General features: G+C 34.0%; 1 protein-coding gene across 30 annotated transcripts in view; it reads right to left on the bottom strand.

The window, feature by feature from the left end:
• The window catches only part of camta1b (calmodulin binding transcription activator 1b), a 694,205-nt gene that overhangs the window by 527,549 nt on the left and 144,537 nt on the right, over positions 1 to 22,119 (bottom strand). For 3 of the 30 annotated variants that reach the window (XM_073917048.1, XM_017358366.4, XM_068224437.2), the window contains exon 1: positions 9,855 to 9,934. The exons of the other annotated variants lie outside the window; for them this stretch is intronic. The gene's annotated coding sequence lies outside the window, so the exon portion shown is untranslated. Of the gene's footprint in view, positions 1 to 9,854; positions 9,935 to 22,119 lie in introns of those variants that run through there. 30 annotated transcript variants of the gene reach the window in all.

Here is a 22,119-nt window from a genome sequence, read left to right as displayed (position 1 = left end):
GACCTGGTCGAGAGAGAGAGAGAGAGAGAGATTGGTTGGTGAAATAATGAAGCGCTTTAAAAATGATCTGCGGGGCCCGCCGGCCCAGACAGACTTGAGTCGAGGAGGGATATGCAATATGCAACCAAATAGGCGAGGTATATTAATCTTGGCATGCCTCTGAGCTCCGGCTAAATGAGATGGTCCCTGCGCAACTGCCTCAAATTTTGATTTTCCCCCCACCCTCTATTTTTTCCATAGATTGGTGTCCGTAGCCTTCATTGATTTAATGTTTAAAGCTCCCTTCCTCCCTGTACCTGGTTTGGAATTACAATGGAGTCTGACAAAGCAAACTGATGAAACCCTGTATCTTCACAAGAGGCGTCAGCGTGAAGCATGGAGACGGATATCCATGCATATTCCTTGCAGCCGTCTGGCATCTCGGCACGCCGCCGGAGGCCATGTGAAAGCGTGTTGGATACAGACGGCCAGGTTTGCTGTCGTAATAGTCATTTAGGAGATTCAGGATTACATCAAATCTCCATTTCTGACATCTTGTGTTGCAAAAAAGCGTTTAATGAGACTTTCCATGCAGCTTCCTGTATTATTTCTTTCTGCAAAGTAGTGTTGAACATGACCAGAGTGTGTAAAGATGACTTGAGCTTTAAAAGGGAAGAGCATCTTTGATGTGCGCAGTGTTTTCCCACAACCGTCACTCATTTCATCCTGAGCGCAAAATAAATGTTTAATATTTGCTAAAGTTGCTGAACCGAAGCAAGCGAGACAGACCTGACGTGGTTTTGTTTGGTGGGGAATGAAGTCGAAGGCGCTTCATCAGAGGCGATCTTATCGCATCACGAGGGACCTCACGCTAATATTTGTTTTCAGCCGGCTTTCCTGTCCAGGAGAGATGGTTATGAGTATGCGTATGCATGCATTATCTCCTGCGACTTGATGAATAATTACATGCTGGCGCAGAATTTTAAAAACTTGCAGCACGAAACAAACTAAAATGTGCATTCTTGCATGAGATTAGAAGATTGTCATTTTAGTTTCAGCTATCATGAACAATTTGGTCTGACGTTGTATCAAGTCCGCCTTGGAGTCCAGGGTATGGGCGTTTGTGATGACTAAACCAAGAAAAGAAAATATAATTGAAGATGTAGGCAAAGGTTTATAGTGGACTAAGCTATTACACTGTGCAGAAACTGTGCATATATAAATATTTACACTCACCGGCCACTTTATTAGGTACACCTGTCCAAATGCTCGTTAAGGCAAATTTCTAATCAGACTGATCACATGGCAGCAACTCAATGCATTTAAGCATGTAGACATGGTCATGATGATCTGCTGGAGTTTAATTTGAGCATCAGAATGGGGAAGAAAGATGGTTTAAGTTTGACTGTGGCACGGTTTTTAAAGCCAGACGGGCTGGTCTGAGTATTTCAGAAATTGCTGATCTACTGGGATTTTCACGCACAACCATTTCTAGGGTTTACAGAGAATGGTCCGAAAAAGATAAGATAGTGAGCTCAAATGCTTTGTTAATGCCAGAGGTCAGAGGAGAATGGACAGACTGGTTCCAGCTGCTAGAAAGGCAACAGTAACTTAAATAACCACTCGTTACAACTAAGGTCTGCAGAAGAGCATCTCTGAACGCACAACACGTCCAACCTTGAGGCAGATGGGCTACAGCAGCAGAAGACCACACCGGGTGTCACTCCTGTCAGCTAAGAACAGGAAACTGAGGCTGCAATTCGCACAGGATCACCAAAATAGGACAAAAGAAGATTAGAGAAATGTTGCCTGGTCTGATAAGTCTCAATTTCTGCCACAACCTTCATATGGTCGGGTCAGAATTTAGCGTCAACAACATGAAAGCATGAATCTATCCTCCCTTGTATCAACGGTTCAGGCTGGTGCAGTAATGGCGAGGATATTTTCTTGGCACACTTTGGGCCCATTAGTACCAATTGAGCATTGTGTCAATGCCACAGCCTACCTGGGTATTGTTGCTGACCGTGTCCATCCCTTTATGACCACAGTGTATCCATCTTCTGATGGCTACTTCTAGCAGGATAACGCACCATGTCATAAAGCTCGAATATATATATATATATAAAATTTGTGCCTAAAAATATAAAAATAATAATATATGACAACTTATAATAAATATATATAAATTAAACAAATCACGTGCTCGACAGAAACGACTGATTTGCAGTTAAGGTCATCGGTACACCGAACTCAACACTGAGTATAGCCACAGATATAGGGTAACATATAACAGCGGTAAGTTTGGTGAACTGATGACCTTCATGGCCAATCGCAGTCATTTCTGTTGAGCATGGGAACACAATGGCAAATCAGCACTGTTTAAGAACGTGCTCAACAGCGCTCAAATGTTAGCGAAATAAACGTTTATAAAATTTTTTGTATCGATTGGTACCGAATTCCAGTATCGTGACAACCCTGCTACCTATTCAGGTACTTTTAGCCAATGGGATTGCTTGGAGCTCTCCAGTAGTGAAAACTGAAATATTCATGACACCGGCATCACACTGTTACCTTCGGCACTGAAGAGTTGTGAATGTATGAAGGCCATATTATGATTTCATACGTCCCCAATCAGGGTCAGAGCAAACAAACCTCCACTTACACTTCCTCAGACAAACACTGGTGACGTGCTCTTACTGACGCTGGCTTACTTTTCCTTCCCTGCTAAAAGGTTGAGTGAGGCCCTTGCCAATGATAAGACAAGTAGTATATCACACAGATTTATTAAATCCATCGCCCCCTCAGAGACGGAACAAACACAATGCCTACTATTTACCAAAGCTAGTCAAAGAGCAGAGATGAATGATGCCAAAAGTGCTTCCTCTCAGGTAAAAGGCAGATAGCATCGTGAACAGAGCAGGGCATTGTAATCAAAACTATCTGACCTCTATCTGGAGCCCCGTACACTGGAGGGCCCGGTCCGATGGGAGGTTTAGATGTTGAAAAAGAGGACATCAGTCATACAGGTCAGTCTGACCCAAAGGCTTAGCCGTACAGCAAGGTTATACGTATGCAACCTCAAAAGGCGTCCGTGAGGAAAAACGTTAGAGGTCAAGGTGGATTATGAAGGATTCGACCCCTTGTGCACTGCTCAGACGAATCTCTCTGATCTATTGTTCAAAACGCCTGCCGTTCGCTTTGTGACAGCCTTTATTTGAAAGCTATCTGCACCAGTGCTGCGGCATAAAACAATAGGGCAATTTGTTTTACCTTATCGGGCAAATGAGCGATGCACCTTCGAGTGACAGCATCTTTATGCCGCGTCTTAGCGTTGCCGCAAAGCGGAACATTAATACACAAAGCTAATTGATGGCAATTGTAAGTAGGTGCACGGCACGGTGATATTGGAGAGGCTTTGGAAATTGTCACAGGAGAGGGTTTGTATGGGGCTGATGATTGTGTGGGAAATAATAGCTGGCTCGGGGTCTTGGCTGTTTCTAGGTGTTGTCGGAAATTGAAAACTGCTGAGGCATTTCAACATCAACTCCTCGTATTATAGAGCGGCTTTCTGCGTTGTTGTTGTTTTTTCTGCAGCCTTTCTCCAGATGCTGGACTAGCAAAGTGTGTATATAAAGTATTATTGGGCCTATTTACATTTGATAAAAAGCAACATTCCTTCGGTATTTTACTGTATGAGTTTATTTCAAACCAATACTGAAGATGAGAAGAATATGCAGCTATTGGGGAAAACGTTTCTACACATTTACAACTTATTGTGGTATGTTAAAGTAAAATAGAACTTTTGTTTTATTCTTGAGGCGTCACGGTGGCGCAGTGGGTAGCACAATCGCCTCAGAGCAAGAAGGTTGCTGGTTCAAGCCTAGGCTTGGTCAGTTGGAATTTCGATGTGGAGTTTGCATGTTCTCCCCGTGTTGGCGTGGGTTTCCTCCGGGTGCTTCAGTTTCCTCCACAGTCCAAAGACATGCACTATAGGTGAATTGGGCAGGCTAAATTGTTCATAGTGTGTATGGATGTTTTACAGTGATGGGTTGCAGCTGGAAGGGCATCCGCTGCGTAAAACATATGCTGGATAAGTTGGGGGTTCATTCTGCTGTGGCGACCCCTGATTAATGAAGGGACTAGCCGAAAAGTAAAGGAATGAAATTTTTTTTTATTTTGTAGACTAATTATCATGCTGATTCAATTTCAAGGGGAATTTTGAACTTTCTATATGTATATATTATACAGTGCTCAGCATATATGAGTACGCTCCATTTTGAAAAAAAATATTTTGATCCATGTCTCAGTGAATATAGACAATGTATTTAAGTATATTTAAGCAAAACAGATTAAACAGTTATTTATTAAAATAATATTTTAGTCACCAAACATATTCAGATATTGAAAGATAATACAATTAAACTCAAATAGATAAATGCCTGTTACCTAAATGCTCTTAAAATTGCAATATTGTTTTTTGTTCAGCAAATTAAACAAATAAAATTATTAACATATATAATTTAGCTCTTTAGTAACAAAATTACAATTATTAATATTTATTTTAAAATTCAAGTTTAGGTTTTCAAAATCATTTAATTCTCATTAAAATATTTTTTATGGAACAAAGATCTAATAGATTTTTATTTTTATTTCTAATAAAACTGTCCGCAAATGTATTTATTTATTTATTTATTTACTTATGTTTATATATATATATATATATATATATATATATATATATATATATATATATATATATATATATATATATATATATATATATATGTATGTATATATATGTTTTGATTTTAATAAAACAGGCATTAAACTGTTGAAAATGTTATTTATTTATTTATTTATTTACTAATTTTTTATCATTTGATTTTAAATAAAACAAATAATAAAATAATTCCCATTAAAAAAATATATTTCCATGGAAAAAAAAAGATTTCTAATAAAACAGGCACGCAAACTTTCACAAATGTGTTTATATATATATATAAACAATTTTTAATTAAAACAAGAAGGAAAAAGGGAAAAACAGGCTTGTGAAGTTTATTTTAATTTCAGTATGTGTGAAATAAAAATTCTGTGAACTCCCTCAGTGTAACATCTTGCATGCATAGAGGTGGTGTTACAATATATATATATATATATATATATATATATATATATATATATATATATATATATATATATATATATATATATATATATATATATATATATACATATATATACATATATATACATATATATATATATATATATATATATATATATACATATATATACATATATATACATATATATATATATATATATATATATAYAYATATATATATATATATATATATATATATATATATATATATATATATATATATATATATATATATATATATATATATATATATATACAGTTGAAGTCAGAATTATTAGCCCCCTTCTAATTTTTTTCTTCTTTTTTAAATATTTCCCAAATGATGTGTAACAGAGCAAGGGAATGCTCACAGTATGTCTGATAATATATTTTCTTTTGAAAAAAGTCTTATTTGTTTTATTTTGGCAAGAATAAAAGCAGTTTTAAATTATTTAAACACCATTTTAGGGACAAAATTTTCAGCCCCTTTAAGCTATATTTTTTCTCGATAATCTACAGATCAAACCACTGTTATACAATAACTTGTCTAATTACCCTAACCTGCCTAGTTCACCTAATTTACCAAGTTAAGCCTTTAAATGTCACTTTATGCTGTATTGAAGTGTCTTAAAAAATACCTAGTCAAAAATTATTTACTGTCATCATGGCAAAGATAAAATAAATCAGTTATTAGAAATGAGTTATTAAAACTATTAAGTCTAGAAAGTACTGGAAAAATCTTCACTTCGTTAAACAGAAATTAGGGAAAAAATAAACAAGCGGTCTAATAATTCAGGGGGGCTAATAATTTTGACTTCAACTGTGTATATATATATATATATAATTTATTTATTTAATAACACATATTACATGCCATACTATGTAATAACATCTTTAAATTAAATTATAGCTAAAATTGTCTTTTGATCTTGTGATGAAAGATGAAATCTAAACTAGGCATGTATAAGTTTGTGATGGTATGATAACATTCAATAAAAATATCACAGTATACCCAATATAGAATACGCAGTACATACAGTATTGTCATTAATTACTGCTCTAAATTAGGTTCTTTTTAAATTTTTAAATAAAAAACAAATTTTTAGAACACAATATACAGTATTTCATTTGACAATTTTTCAATTTACATTTCTCATGTATAATATTTTGGAGCAGTAAACATATCAGGCTAATTAATTAAAATAAATCATTGACTTCTGCTAGGTTCCGTAGTTTTAAATACAAAATTTATTTAAAACAGAATAAAAAACACACAAAAAAAAAAAAAAACTTGACATATACCTTAGGAACAATATAACAGAATTTTGTTGTGGTTTTAAAACCTTGACTTTTCCAAAACACAGTAAAGCTTGAAACTGGTTGTCGTCCCATGCTTCTTAACATAAATATTAAAGAAACCTAGTACTAAAAATCCACATGCTTGCTATTTGACTATGAAACTATGTCCATTCAGAACCAGCAAATCTGATAAACTGTGTTCAAAACATAATTAGCAATAATCAGCAATGTCGGAAAGCATAATTTAGGACTCCACTGATTTAAGTTCTGCAATTAACCGCTCTTAATTAAACACGATGGTGAATGACATCAGTGGGGTTTTTAACACAGATGTTCTTGGATTAATAAAGTCAGCAGAGGAACATGGCCTGGGCTGCACTGTACTAACACTTCATTTTCCTAAAATAATGCATGGTGACAAAATGTTGTTGCTTTGCCAAAAACGACTGTGGTGAACCCTCCCTGGCTACCTGAACCCTTACAAAAGAGCACACGCTTGCTGTCGTACCAATGAGCCGCCCTTGAATCCTGTTCACATCATAGCGCACCTGTCGAGCTAGCCACATGTACGTGATTGCAGAGCTCAGAGCCGATATAAAAACAGCTGTCGGGAGCACCATCTCAGTTGTGTTCACAGGACAGGCCTGGATGTGGAGGTCAGACTCCAAGAGGGCTTATTAAGGTCAGCTGTCACACCTGTGTGTGTTTATCCGTCTGCTTCATGCTAGTGGGATGCTGGTTGTTTGTTTAGCTGCTCTGGTCTACATATGCAAATGATAAAACCCAATTAAATATAGATATTGTGACAGATTCTGGAAGAAAACAGAATAAGAGAGTTCAATTTGATCTTGATCATCCAATACCCTGTATTAATCAATCAAAAATGTTAATTAATTAATCAGAAATGCCAATGTTTATAATAATAATATTTCTGAGGGGAAAAATGTATAAAAACTAAAAAGTATATAATTCATTGTATAAGTTTAAAGGGATATTTCACTGAAAAATGAACATTTCCTCATCATTTACTCTCCCTCATAAGAGTTTTGAGCTTATTTCTTCTGTTGAACACAAAAGAAGATATTTAGAAGAATGCTGGCACCAATCGAGTTCCATAGTAACAAAATGACTATGGTGGTCAATGGGTTCCAGCAACCAGCATTTTCTGAAAGTATCTTCTTATGTGCTCATTAGAAGAAAGAAACTCAAATAGGTTTTAACCTCTTATTGGCCAGATACGTGGACAGCACATTTTATCTCTTAAGTGGCTATTTAAAACACTTTAAATGTTTTATATTTTGTTACAGACATACACTCTCAGAAATAAAGGTACAGAAGCATATCGCTGGGGCCGTACCTTTCTTACTTGTACCTGAAGGGTCCATAATGGTACCTCAGAGGTACTTTTTAGTTACATTTGGGTACAAATATGCACCATTTAGGTACCATTGTGGACTATTTGGGTACAAATATGTATCTTTTAAAAAGGTACTGCCCCAGGGACAGCTCCTGTACCATTATTTCTAAAAGTGTCATCCTGCAACTGTTTTGCAGCATATGAAATGTCCCGAACACTAATTTTAACTGTCCAAAATGGGCAAAAAAATAGTTTTTACTCTCTGATATCCTTAAAACACAATCCAAAAATATGTATGTGTTATTAATGCATTAAAAACAGTCAGGAAAATGTGTTTTATGTAAATTCGAATTCATATATATGGACATCATTTTTTCTAAAAGTACATCACATCAAAAGATGATACTTAGCTTTTATTCTAATTAGGCTCCAATAAGCCCAAATAGCTTGCACCTTAAGAGGTTAAACAACTGAATGGTGAGTAAATGACAAAACTTTCATAGGCAAATGATAAAACCCATTTAAATATAGATTTTGTGACAGATTGTGGATCTTGTCCAATACCTTGTGTTTATTGATCAAAAATAAAGATAAATGGTTAAAATAAGAATATGTGTGAGGAGGGGGGAACTTTATTTAGTTTATAAAAACTAAATAAAAGTATATAAATCATTGTATAGCTTTAAAGAGAACCTACAAATGAAAAATTCCTTTAAATTTATTTTAAAATAAATAAAAGTAAAAAATTTAATTTGATTTCTAATAAAACAGGCATCCAACTGTTTTCAAATGCATTTATTTATTTATATAATTTGATTTCAAATAAAACAAATAATAAAATAACTCCCATAAAAGAAAATATTTTCATGGAACAAACATCTAATAGATTTTTATGAAATGTGATTTCTAATAAAACAGGCATACAACTGTTCACAAACATATTTATTAATTTTATTTATTTTATTTCTAATAAAACAGGAATACAGTTTATTTATTTATTTATTATATAATTTGATTTGAAATAAAACAAAAAACAATTTTCTTAAAAGAAAAAAATCATGGAGCAAACATCTAATAGATTTCTTATAATTTAATTTCTAATAAAACAGACATACAACCGTTTACAAAAATATGTATTCTTTTTAAAGAATTAGTTAATTAATTAATTTATTTATTTATTTGTTATCTGGCTCTTTGTTAGCAATACGACCCTGCTCTGGTCTTGGTCTACATATGCAAACAATAATTAATAGATTAATAGGAATATGTCTGAGGTGGAAAAAACACTTTATATTCAGTTTATAAAAAGTAAATAAGTGTATAAATCATTGTATAACTTTAAAGATATACTTCACCAAAAAATAAAAAACTTCCTCATCATTTACTCTCCCTCATGGGATTGACTTTATTTCTTCTTTTGAACACAAAAGAAGATATTTTGAAGAATGCTGGCACCAATCAACTTCTATAGGGTTTCAGCAACCAGCATTCTCAAAGTATTTTTTTTAATTTTATTTTATTTTTTGGTGTTGTAAAACTCTTTCTTGTGAATTTTTTGACAGAATTTGCATATGCAAATGACAAAACCCAATAAAAAATCATTTTTTAAAGATTTCAATTTGATTTCAAGAGTTCAATTTGATCAAGATTGTCCAATACCTTGTGTTCATTAATCAAACATTAAAGGTGAATGCTTATAAGAATAAGTCTGAGGGATTTTTTTTTTTATTTAGTTTTTAAAAACTAAATAAAAGAACAAAATTCATTGTATAACTTTAAAGAGAAAATGAAAATATCCTCATCACTTTCTCTCCTTCATGTGATTGAACAAAATTAATTAAACAAAATTACTATGGACGTCAATGGGTTCCAACAATCAACATTTTAAAATATATATTATTTTGTGTTTAAAAGAATCTCAAATATGTTTGAACAACTGGAAAATATTTTTAAATAAGGTTGGGGAAGGAACACAAACAAAACAAGACTTATAAACAAACAACTAAAGCAAACATAAGAGGGAAAAAATCATAACAAAGGATCAATGATGGGAGAAATAAAAGATGAAATGGTTACCAAGGTTATGATGGAGGTCAAGGTTCAGATGGCGAGTTCAAAAAAACTGGGAAACCGCAACGGCAGATGCTCTGTCGTCTCTGAAGGAAACAAAAGTACAGGGAGAATGAATGAACGCAGCCATCAAACCGGCTTAAGGCAGCGTTATGAAAGCATACACAGTCCAGAAGGAGAAGGCCTACAACTGAGATTAGATGTCATTAGCACAGTAAGATAACAAACAAACACCGGCAACAATAGGTCAGTTAGGGGAGGGAAGCACTCAAAGGGGAGAGCAGCCTCATTAGCCGAACACTACATTTAAATTGGCTGCTTTATGAACACAAGCGCGCTGGTCAATTTATGCACGTTTCCCGCCTTTTGTCCTTCCCATGCTACATATGCTCCGCTAACCCATTATAAATTACCTTTGAGAGTTACTGTAAGAAAAGACTCTTTGTTTTTCCATTTTAAACCCAGCGAGAACATTAAAAGTTACTTATCGCACGGATCCCCCCTCCCCCCGCAATGTTCAAACATAATGAAATTACCATAAACTACGTTCAAGTCTAATCAGAAATTGCTCCTCCAACAGGGAATACGCCGCTTGATGTAATTATTGAACTCGCCTGGAATGTTTTGGGCTTGCGATTATTTTCTGTTTTTAATGTGTTTTTAATTGTAGCCGTGTTCTTATCTTCCCGTGCAGATTAGCATCAAGCCATTCACTTGCAAAACTACAACAGAAGCCGAGCGCGTGTTCGGCTAGCCCACCTCCAGGACACGGTCAGGCCTTTTGATTCCAGGCCCGGCGTGGAGCCGCATGCTAATGAACACTCGCTGCAGCTAAAATACGATTAGCAGTGCGCCGCAACTGCGAAAAGAACAATAAAACAACCCAAGACTGCTAGCTGGCATTTTTGGCCCCGTCTTTTTTCAGACGCCGTTTTGTCACCAGCGGAAAGCCATCAGCAAAATGAGATAGTGTTTACAGGGCGAGCCGGATGAAAAACAGCCCCGTTCAGAGGACTATAAGTGTGATACGCGGAGAAGCTTTTAATGGGAGGAAAAAAAGACGAATGCTCTCACCATAATTACAGCCGTTTGCGGTGCGCGTAATTGTGATGGTTTCTTACACCCAGACAGAAGTGCTAACAAAAGCAGTCTATTGTTCTTGCCCCTTCAACAAAAAATCCCCGCTCGTCTAATGATTCGGGAATCTCATTTCGCCGCACCTAATGATTGTGAACAGCAAAGGTTCTGCACGGTAATGTTGTAAATAAGCACTGAAACGATCATGATGAAGGAATTATTCCATGTGCTCGGATCCCGAGACTAAAGCAGAAGCAAAAACAAGATTAGCAGGTGTCCTTGAGATGGTTTTCCACCTCGCAGCAACTGGGAAAATCAAACATCAGCATACTGTAGTACACAAAATGAAAGCAATAAGGAGGCGTGTTTTGCTGAATCATGCATGATGCCCTGCTATTGGTTACATTATCACAACCTCTTTCATTAGAATCAAATGCATGCAAATGGTAATTTAAGTGCTGTAGACGTGATTAGAAAGTAGTGCTGCACGATATAACTTACATAGCGATATTTAGATTTTCTGCTATTTTATAGCCATATTCCATCAATATTTCAACCATAACAGCTCTATATGGAATTAATAGCCTTAGATTGATTGGGAGGGTTTTGTATCTCCTTACAAATGTAAAACCTAAAATGCTAATATAGATAAATACAGCGGAGGAGTATCCAGGTACCAAAATAAAATAATCATTCATTCTCCTTCGGCTTTGTCTCTATTTCAGATGTCGCCACAGCGGAATGAACCGCCAACTATTCTGGCAAATGTTTTATGCAGTGGATGCCCTTCCAGCTGCAACCCAGTATTTGTAAACATCCATGCACACTCTTTCACACACACACTCATAGACTACAGCCAATTAAGCTTATTCTATTCACGTACAGTGCATGTCTTTGGACTGTGGGGGAAACCGGAGCACCCAGAGGAAACCCACGCCAACATGAGGAGAACATGCAAACTCCACACAGAAATGCCAACTGACCCATCCGGGACTCAAACTAGTGACCTTCATGCTGTAAGTGCTAACCACTGAGCTACCATGTTGCCTGTGTACATGTTTAATAAAGTGTGTGCTTAAATGCTTTAAACTTTACTTTGAAAATGCTAAAAAACACATACAGATAAAAAACATTCACTTTAGGGTTAAACTGAAATGATTCCACAACTGTTTTATGACTGTAATATATAGTATTATATTTTATATTTATATTTATTTTATACTATAACTATAAAACATTAACTATAATTCTGACTCGACATTTCAGATTCTGTGATGTGATTATTGTGGATTATTGCGCCGCTCTATTTTAAAGTATGAAAATGAAAGCGAGGTGCTTAAGCAAAGTGCTTACACAAAAATAAAAAATAAATAAAAAAACAGACTTTTGTTGCTTGTTGCTTGCAAAACTTATATAAAATTAGTTGAAACAACACAATTCTTAAGGTTTTTTGTGAGAACTACTTTGTTCAACAAAGGCCCATTTTAGATAAGTACCCTTTCTCTACATTTCTGGAGAGCACAAAATATATAGCCAGAGGTACGTACGGCTGCATTTCCGTTTAGCCTTTAAAACAAATGCTATGGGGCAGTATGACTTAACCGACAGGTTCTACTCCTTTTTGCACTACCAGCTGGACCATTTACCTCCATACATCTCCATACTTTTCTGGTGTTACCAGAGTGCCCAGTGACTCACCGCATATGTCAGCGGACTTGGGACACGGAGCGGAGTTGACCGAGATGACAGGGTTCGAATCTAATGAAGAATGATTTCAAAAACCAGGTAAAACAAAAGCAAAATTTTTTTAATAAAATGAATAAACAAAAGGCTAAAAACGATGTGATGAAATCACGCAGTCACGATGGCTTTTCTTTTTCTAGATTGCTTTTGAAAACACCATCGGTTGGGTTTAGGGAAGGGAGTTGGTGGTTCAGTTGGTCAGTCAGTCAGTTGACAGCAAGCTAGTCTGGTCAGCGGAAAACGTATATTGCGCCCTCTGGTGGATTAATGCAAGGAGAGGACGTGCAAGAGAAATTTGAGATCATCAAAAAGCGTAAACAGCGGTCTGATGGATTTGCAAAAAAAAAAACTGCAAGCCGACGTACCTCCAGTTACGTTATTCTCTGCCCCCCAAAAAATGTAGACCTGGGTATGTATCTGCAATGGGCCTGGGTTGCAATTTTTTTTTTGTTCCATCTACTTAAATTTGTTAAAACAAATACGTTAACTTAATAGATTTGAGCTGGGACAACATGAAGGAATTGTCAGGGTTACACACAATTCTTTCATATTGTCCAGTGCTAAATTTGTAAATTGCAAGGTTCCGAGAACAGATTGGGGCTACGGATCTGGCATGTTACCAGAGGAGGGAGCGGTGTTGTGGACGTAACATAGTGAAGAGCGGGGAGGGGGTGGTTGGTCACGGACAAAAGTGAAGAGGGGGTTAGTGTTGCAGACAAAAGTGTAGAGTGGTTGCGGTTGGGGTGATGTGGGGATGGTGTTGGATGTGTCGCGGACAAAGTGAAGATGCTTGGGAAGTTGTGGAAGAAAGTGAAGTGCGTGTGAGGAGGGGTATAGGTAAAATGAGGTGGTGGATCAGATTTCAGATTTGTTCCGGCACAAATAAAGCCCTGATATTGTCCCAACACAAATTGATTAAGTTAAATATACAGAGTTACCTAATTTAATTCAATTCAATTCAGCTTTATTTGTATAGCGCTTTTACAATGTAGATTGTGTCAAAGCAGCATCACATAAATGGTCATAGTAACTGGTACAGTGTAGTTCAGTTTTTAGTGTTTAAGTTCAGTTCAGTTTAGCTCAGTTCAGTATGATTTAAGTGTATTGAACTTAAAAAAATAAGTTGTGCCAACAAAATCTCAAAAATTGTGTTGTTTTAGCTCATTTTAAATGAGTAGTTTGAACGAGCACCAACAACACAACAAAATTTGAGTGTGGACGGCTGATGGGTGCATCTTCCCTCCAGCGAGCTGCTTTTCACTGGTGTATATCTTCAAATTACTCTCCCACTTACCCTCCGACCAATCTCCAAGATTGTATTAGGCTGACTTTTACAAACATGGACTCGGGATCAGAGAAGACATGAACATTCATCAGCATGTGACGTCACCTGAGGAGCTCATTTTAGCCTGTGCAGTTTCTCAAGTACAAGAGCACACGGGGCCGCAATTACCCGTCCTTTGGGAAATACACTCTGAATAGCTCATCAATACTTGTTACTTCTGTACGACACCGGAGCTAGATTTATTCATTCCCTCCCTAAACTCCCCCGGATGTGCACTTTGAACACAGCCGTTGCGCTGGATAATTAAGCATGTTTGCTAGGTTTATCTCCGTGGTTTGACAGTGTACGCCTCTCTCTTTTACCCACAAGTGCTTGACTTTACTGAAGAGTGTTAAAAGGTGTTTTAGCAGAAATGGACCGAAGTAGGGCAGAGCGCTATTGGAAAAATCTAGGTTTGCAACTTTGTTGTTATTCTGCAATTTATATTGCGATATGAATACTATTTTACCAGATGACTTGAATATCTCTATCTGGAAATTGTAATTGATCATCTTAGATAGATTAGGATGATTCTGTGTGGGAGTGCATCTGCATAAATCGAATTAAAAAGCATAGATGAATACAATAAAGAAAAAGTTACTTAACCTATCATTAATGTAATTTGATGCAACTACAATGTAACTTGATGTACAAATGTAAAGAAAAGAAATAATGATGCCAGTAACTATTCATTCATTCATTCATTCATTCATTCATTCATTCATTCATTCATTCATTCATTCATTCATTCATTCATTCATTCATTCATTTGTTTGTTTATTTATTTTGATGTTTTATTTATTTATTTTGATGTTGTATTTATTTTTTATTTACTATACTATTTATTTCTATGTTACTTATTTATTTTTATTTATTTATTTACATATTATTTATTTTTATATATTGTTTATTTATTTATTTATTTATTTATTTATTTATTCATTTATTTATTTGTTAATTCCCTTATCTGTAAGCGATTATATTGTTGGGGATTGAATTATTATGCAAAAAAAATAAAAATAAATCTATTTAAAATTTAAAATAAAATAAAAAAAACCTAACTTTAACCCATTGTTAATATAATATGATGCTACTACAATGTAACACAATGTAACTTCATTTACAAATGTATCACTTAAAAAGAAATTATATTAGCAGTAACAATTTTAAGTAAATCATTTATTTATTTATTTATTTATTTATTTATTTATTTATTTTGCTATAAAATTTATTGATTTATTTACTTTAATATATTGTTATTTATTTATTTATTTATTTATTTTTATTTTTTTGCTTCCAATTCCCTTATTGAAAAGAGGTTAAATTGTTGGGTAAGGGCTTATTATGCAAAAAAAAAAAAAAAGAAATAAAAAAAAAAAGAAAAGAAAAGTAAAAAAGAAAAATCATAAATAAAAATTTGAAAATTTATGGTGTTTTATTGTTCCCTGCATTATCAGTCTTCAGGTACAGTAATTAAATAATTTAAAATTGGATCGGAAAAATACAGCATTGCGTTATTTTGTTATTCTGTGTTAGATATTGCAATTTAAATAATTTTATCACATGATTTGGATTGGAATTTCATGTGTGAGAATGCATCAGCATAAAATCGAATAAACAAACTAAAAAGCATAAATAAATACAATGGGGAAAATTTTATTTGTTAATGTAATTTGATGCAACTACAATGTAAGTTCATGTACAAATGTAAAGAAAAGAAGTTATATTAAGTTCTGTAAAAAGTAACTATTTATTTATTTATTTTGATATATTGTTTATTTCATGTATTTATGTTATGTTTATTTTGATTATTTATTTATTTATTTGTGTTTTATTTATTTAGATTTTTTTCTCATCTGAAAGATGTTTACTTGTTGGGGAATAGCTTCTTTTAAAAATGAAAAATGAAATATAAAAAAAAAGAGTAAAGAGAAAGTTTTTATTATTTCCATATTGAATAATTAAATAATACAAAATGTAAAAATTCATTAAACAAATCATTATTAAAGTTACCAATCTTACACAGGCCCCAAAAACACATACAAATTACATATTACAAAACTGACTCCACATCGCAAATCCTGCAATGTGTCTATTGCGAATGATCACATTGCAATATCGATGCTGAAGCAATATAATTTGTGCAGCCCTAGACCGAAGAGTCACATAATATAAAAAATGCATTTTGGGAAATCCTCCCAATGCGTGACTTGACTCTGAGAATGCAAATCGCCTTGGGGAAGGACTCCAGGAGCTGTAGGTCAAGATGGCAAGGGATGCACCGTGTTGACCAGACACGTGTCAGCCACCGAGATGAATCTCACAGGGTCAGGTCTGGCGCTCAAAAGAGGTCAGTGTACACACTGTGACCATCAAAAGGTCAATGACCTTAGAAGTCGAGCTGAAATGGAGCAGTACTAAAATAAAGTGCAACAGTTGGGATCGAGAGGTAAAAACACTTTCAGAGGAGAACAAAAGCAATAATTACAGTCAGTTGGTGAAAATAAATATACAAAAAGGCTAAAAGTTCAGAAGGGCTAATAATTCTGACTTCAACTGTATGTGCATGTATGTCACCTGAACATTACATAGCAAGAGAGACTTTAAATCCAAATATCGAATCCGCTCGAATGTATATCCTGAGGCAAAAGGCCATTTGTTTTGGTCCCACGCTGACCATAAATGTTTTAGAAAGTGATTGTGTTTTAACTGGACCTGAACCAAGTGCACAGTAATAAAGCTCAGCTGTCCTCTTAGAGCGACTGCAGTACTCTGAGTGCGCCATATAGAAGGCAATTCCCGCACAATGGTAGCGTTATAAAAGACGGATTTCCAAAGCTTTCGACGCTATCCCTGCCCCTTTGGAGAAAGTACTGTCACTTTTAGAAGGATATAAAAGAGCCTTAAATCCTAAAGCCATGTGAGTGGGGATTTGAAGTGATGTGGCTTCACGTTTGCCTTTTTTTTTTCCCAAGCAACCTGTCACTTTCTGGACTGCCATTTCAGGTCATGCTCTTACTCCTTGTGTTCTTGAGAAGACAAACGCCTTTCCTAAAAGCCATTCAATGTATTTTTTTCCCTCTTGTTCTCTCCCCTTTTCACACGAACATGATGGAGCTTATCGCTGAAGACCAGCATGCAGATACTGTCAAGACTCGAGGCTTCCGGGAAGCAGGCAATGTTGACTTACCGTTTCTCTCAGCTACATGTCATAGAGCTGAGAAATATACAAATGCGTTGCTGACTCGCATCTCAAACAATATTTCACAAGTATTTAGGTTTTTTGTTACTTAAAAAAGAAATTAATTAGCCCTCAAAATTATTTTAAAGCCAAATCTATACAACTGAAATGCATTTATATATTGTCTATTATTACATCTCGTCTGTGGAAAAGCTGCCATTGAATTTGCTAATAATACAGCAGAATGAACCGCCGACTATTCCAGCATATGTTTTGCACAGTGGATGCCCTTCCAGCCACAACCCAGTACTGGGAAACACCCATACACTCCCACATTCACACACTTGTACACTACAGCCAATTTAGTTCACCCAATTCACCTATGGCGCATGTTTTTGGACTGTGGGGGAAACCGGAGCACCTGGAGGAAACCCACGCCAACACGGAAAGAACATGCAAACTCCACGCAGAAATGCCAACTGGCCCAGCTGGGACTCGAACCAGTGGCCTTCTTGCTTTGAGGTGGCAGTGCTAACCGCTGAGTCACCAAGCCGCACTAAAGGAGGTATGATAAATTGCAATTATGTTCACACAAGATGCAAACAGGCAAATAGGGCAGTTAAATAAATGAATGTTGAAAATAACTACTGTATAGTTAAAATACAATAATTACAATACAGTAACTATAGTGTGTTTATATTTTTAATGTCATTTTTAATGTACTGTTTTTGTTTTCATTTATATGCTAAAGTTTTGTTTTTGTAAATATTATTGTTTTCCCCTCTTTTAAATTGTGACTTTATTAGTAAAATATACAGTAAATACATGATTTTATAAATATGATTATATTATATTATATTATATTATATTATATTATATATTATATTATATTATATTATATTATATTATATTATATTATATTATATTATATTATATTATTTTCATAATTTTTTTCTGTTTAATTGTAAGAAAATGTAATTTTTCTGATCAATTAGTTGAACTTTTTTCTTTGGTTAATTTAGTTAATATATTTATTTAACATTTTTAAAAGTTTTATCATTTTAATAAACTATCATAGTTACAATATGAATATATACAATAAAATATATCTATTTTACTGTAAGCAGAAAACAAAACCTAGTCTTAGCTACAAAACTATATATATATATATATATATATATATATATATATATATATATATATATATATATATATATATCGACTGTCGAAAAAAAATAGCTAAAAAGGGCTAATAATTTTTACCTTAGAATGCTGTTAAAAAAAATCAAAAACTGCTTTTATTTTAGATTAAATAAAACAAATAAGACCTTTTCAAGAAGAAAAGATATTATCAGACATACTGTAAAAATTTCCTTGCTCTGTTAAACATCATTTGTTCAACAAAAAAATGTCAAAGGGGGGCAAATAATTCTGATTGCAACTGTTTATATATTTATCAAAATCTCTTAATTACAATACAGTAACTTTATTTTATTAATATTTGATTGTATTACTTTTTTTGTTTTCGTCTGTGTTTTAGTTAAAGTTATTGATTTAGTTTTGTGTTTTCGTAAGTATTACTATTTTCCAATCTTTTTTTAATATATGACTATATTAGTCAAATATATACATAATAAATAAATGACTTTATATTATAATATTTTACTATATCTATAAATTATTTAATTTTTTATTGTAAGAAAAGGTGAATTTTACATTGAATTTTGTAGTTTTATAATTAGTTGAAAAACATTGTATATTAATATAACATGTTAATATACACACGAGTATAACTATTCATTTACTAACTATTAATTATTAATCTACTAACTACTAATTTACTATTATTCACTGTAGAGCTCAGTGGTTAGCACTGTCACCTCCCAGCAACAAGGTCGCTGTTTAGAGTCCCAGCTGGGTCAGTTGGCATTCTGTGTGGAGTTTGCATGTTCTGCCCGTGTTGGCGTGGGTTTCCTCCGGGTGCTCCGGTTTCCCCCACAGTCCAAAGATATGCGCTATAGGTGAATTAGATTAATTCAATTGGCCTGGTATGAGTGGGTTGTGGCTGGAATGCATCCGCTATCTAAACATATGCTGAATAGCTGACGGTTCATTTCGCTGTGGCGACCTCTGGAATAGAGACTAAACAGAAGGAAAATGAATGAATGAATAATTTACTGTCAGAAGAAAATGTAAACCACCTTGTTTTCAAAACTACCAAAAAGGAAAGCCTTATCATAATCACTTCATCAATCAATTAATAAAAAATCCAATTTACTGTAATTTACTGTAAACTGTTTTTTCAGCCACGAACTTGCAGATACTCATTTTTTCCCAGATTTTTTTTTAATGCACACTACTACATAAAGCAAGCATCAGCAAGGTCATCTGACCCCAGAAGAAACTTTAAATCCTTTCCAAACAGCCACAATCAGGGAGCTTGATCAAGGCTCAAAACATCACACCTTGTCACAGGAACACAGTGTTCAGCAAGGATGGGAGAGGACAGGCAGGTTATGAATTTGAGATTGAGGTTGGCATGATTTGCTGCACTCCACACTGTTAGAGTCCCATCAACCTCCTGTACATTATTAATGGAGCGCCAAGGTAATGCAAGGTTGTCTTAGGGGTTTTTTAATCATGTAAAAATTGCCCTGACAGCATGGCATCCATTTTCTAAATGAGAACCGGTTAGTTTAAGAGCCTAGGTCACCGCTTGAGGATTGCGTCGAAGTCGCTGCTCAAATTCGTTTTCAAGGAAAAGACAAGAACAGAGATGGTTTTGACAAATGAACTCTCTGAGGGCTGTACAATATGAAAATTAGGAAAAATCCATCATGTTGGCGATTAAGGCTGCACAATAAATTAAAAAAATTATCGTTATCGTCATAAAAATACCCTAAAAAGTAGAACGTGAAGGAATTTTGTGGAAACCAGTATTTTTTTGTGTACTAATATCGCAATAACGATAATTATTCGATACATTGTGCAGCCCTAATAATCAACATGAAGGAATTTTGTGGAACACAGAATTTTTTACTGTACTATTATTACGATAACGAAATTTTTTTGATATATTGTGTAACTCTAATCATCGACATGAAGGAATTTTGAGTAACTCAGCATTTTTGGTGTACTATTATCGCGATAACGATAATTATTCCATATATTGTGCAGCTCTAATCATCAACATGAAAGAATTTTGTGGAACCCAGCATTTTCTAGTATACCATTATCACGATAACAAAACTTTAATATATTGTGCAGCCTAACTGTCAACATGAAAGAATTTTGTGAAACCCAGCATTTTTAGTGTACTATTTTTGCAATAATGATAAATAATCAATATAATGTGCAGCTCTAATAATCAACATGAAGGAATATTGTAGAGCCCAACATTTGAATGTTTTATTATCGCGATAATGATAATTATTAAAAATATTGTGCAGCCTTAACTGTCAACATGAAATAATTTTGTGTAACTCATCATTTTTTGTGTATTAATATCGCGATAATGATAAACATTTGATATGTTGTGCAGCCCTCGTCATCAAAATGAAGAAATTTTGTGGAAACCAGCATTTTGAGTGTACTATTATCGCGATAACGATAATCATGCGATATATTGTGCAGCCCTAATCATCAGCATGAAGGAATTTTGTGTAACTCAACATTTTTTTGTGTACTATTATTCCAATAATGATAATTATTTGATATATTGCACAGCCCTAATTGTCAGCATAAAGGAATTTTGAGGGACTTAGCTTTTTTTGTGTACTATTATCGCGGTAAGAATAATTATTTGATATATTGTGCAGCCCTAATCGTCAGCATGAAAGAACTTTGTGGAATCCAGCAATTTTGGTGCAGTATTATCGTGATAACAATAATTATTTAATATATTGTGCAGCCCTAATTGTCACCATGAAAAAAATTGTGTGGAAACCAGCATTTTTTGGTGTACTATCACAATAACGATCATTTTCGATATAGTGTGCAGCCTTAATTGTCAACATGAAGGAATTTTGTGTAACTCAGCATTTTTTGTGTGTTATTATCGCGATAATGATAATCATTTGATATATTGTGCAGCCCTCATCGTCAACATGAAGAAATTTTGTGGAAACCAGCATTTTGAGTGTAGTATTATCGCAATAACGATAATTATGTGATATATTGTGCAGCCCTAATCATCAGCATGAAGGAATTTTGTGGAATCCAGCATTTTTTGTGTACTATTATCGCGATAACGATAATTATTTGATACATTGTACAGCTCTAAAAGCCCTATATATATATATATATATATATATATATATATATATATATATATATATATATATATATATATATAGTGTGTATATATATGTACATATATAGTGTGTATATATGTGTGTGTGTGTGTGTGTGTTTTTTTTTTGTGTATATATATATATATATATATATATATATATATATATATATATATATATAGTGTGTATATATATTTATGTATATATATAGTGTGTGTATATATGTGTGTGTGTGTGTGTGTGTGTGTGTGTGTATATACACACATACACACACATATATATACACACATATATACACACTATATATATACACACACACACACACATATATATATATACACACACACACACACACACACACACACACACACACACACACACACACACACACACACACACACACACACACACACACACACACATATATATACATATATATACACACTATATATATATATATATATATATATATATATATATATATATATATATATATATATATATATATATATATATATATATATATATATTGATATTTTGTGCAGCCCTAATCATCAACATGAAGGAATTTTGTGCGACCCAGAAAAGTTTAGTGTACTATTATCACAATAATGATAATTATTACATATATTGTGCAACCTTAATCGTCATATT

This window comes from Danio rerio, chromosome 11 (genome assembly GCF_049306965.1).
Source record: "Danio rerio strain Tuebingen ecotype United States chromosome 11, GRCz12tu, whole genome shotgun sequence".
NCBI classification, from domain to species: Eukaryota; Metazoa; Chordata; class Actinopteri; order Cypriniformes; family Danionidae; genus Danio; species Danio rerio.
The sequence above is the reverse complement of the archived record's forward strand: the minus strand, read 5'-3'. Positions and strand labels throughout refer to the sequence as shown.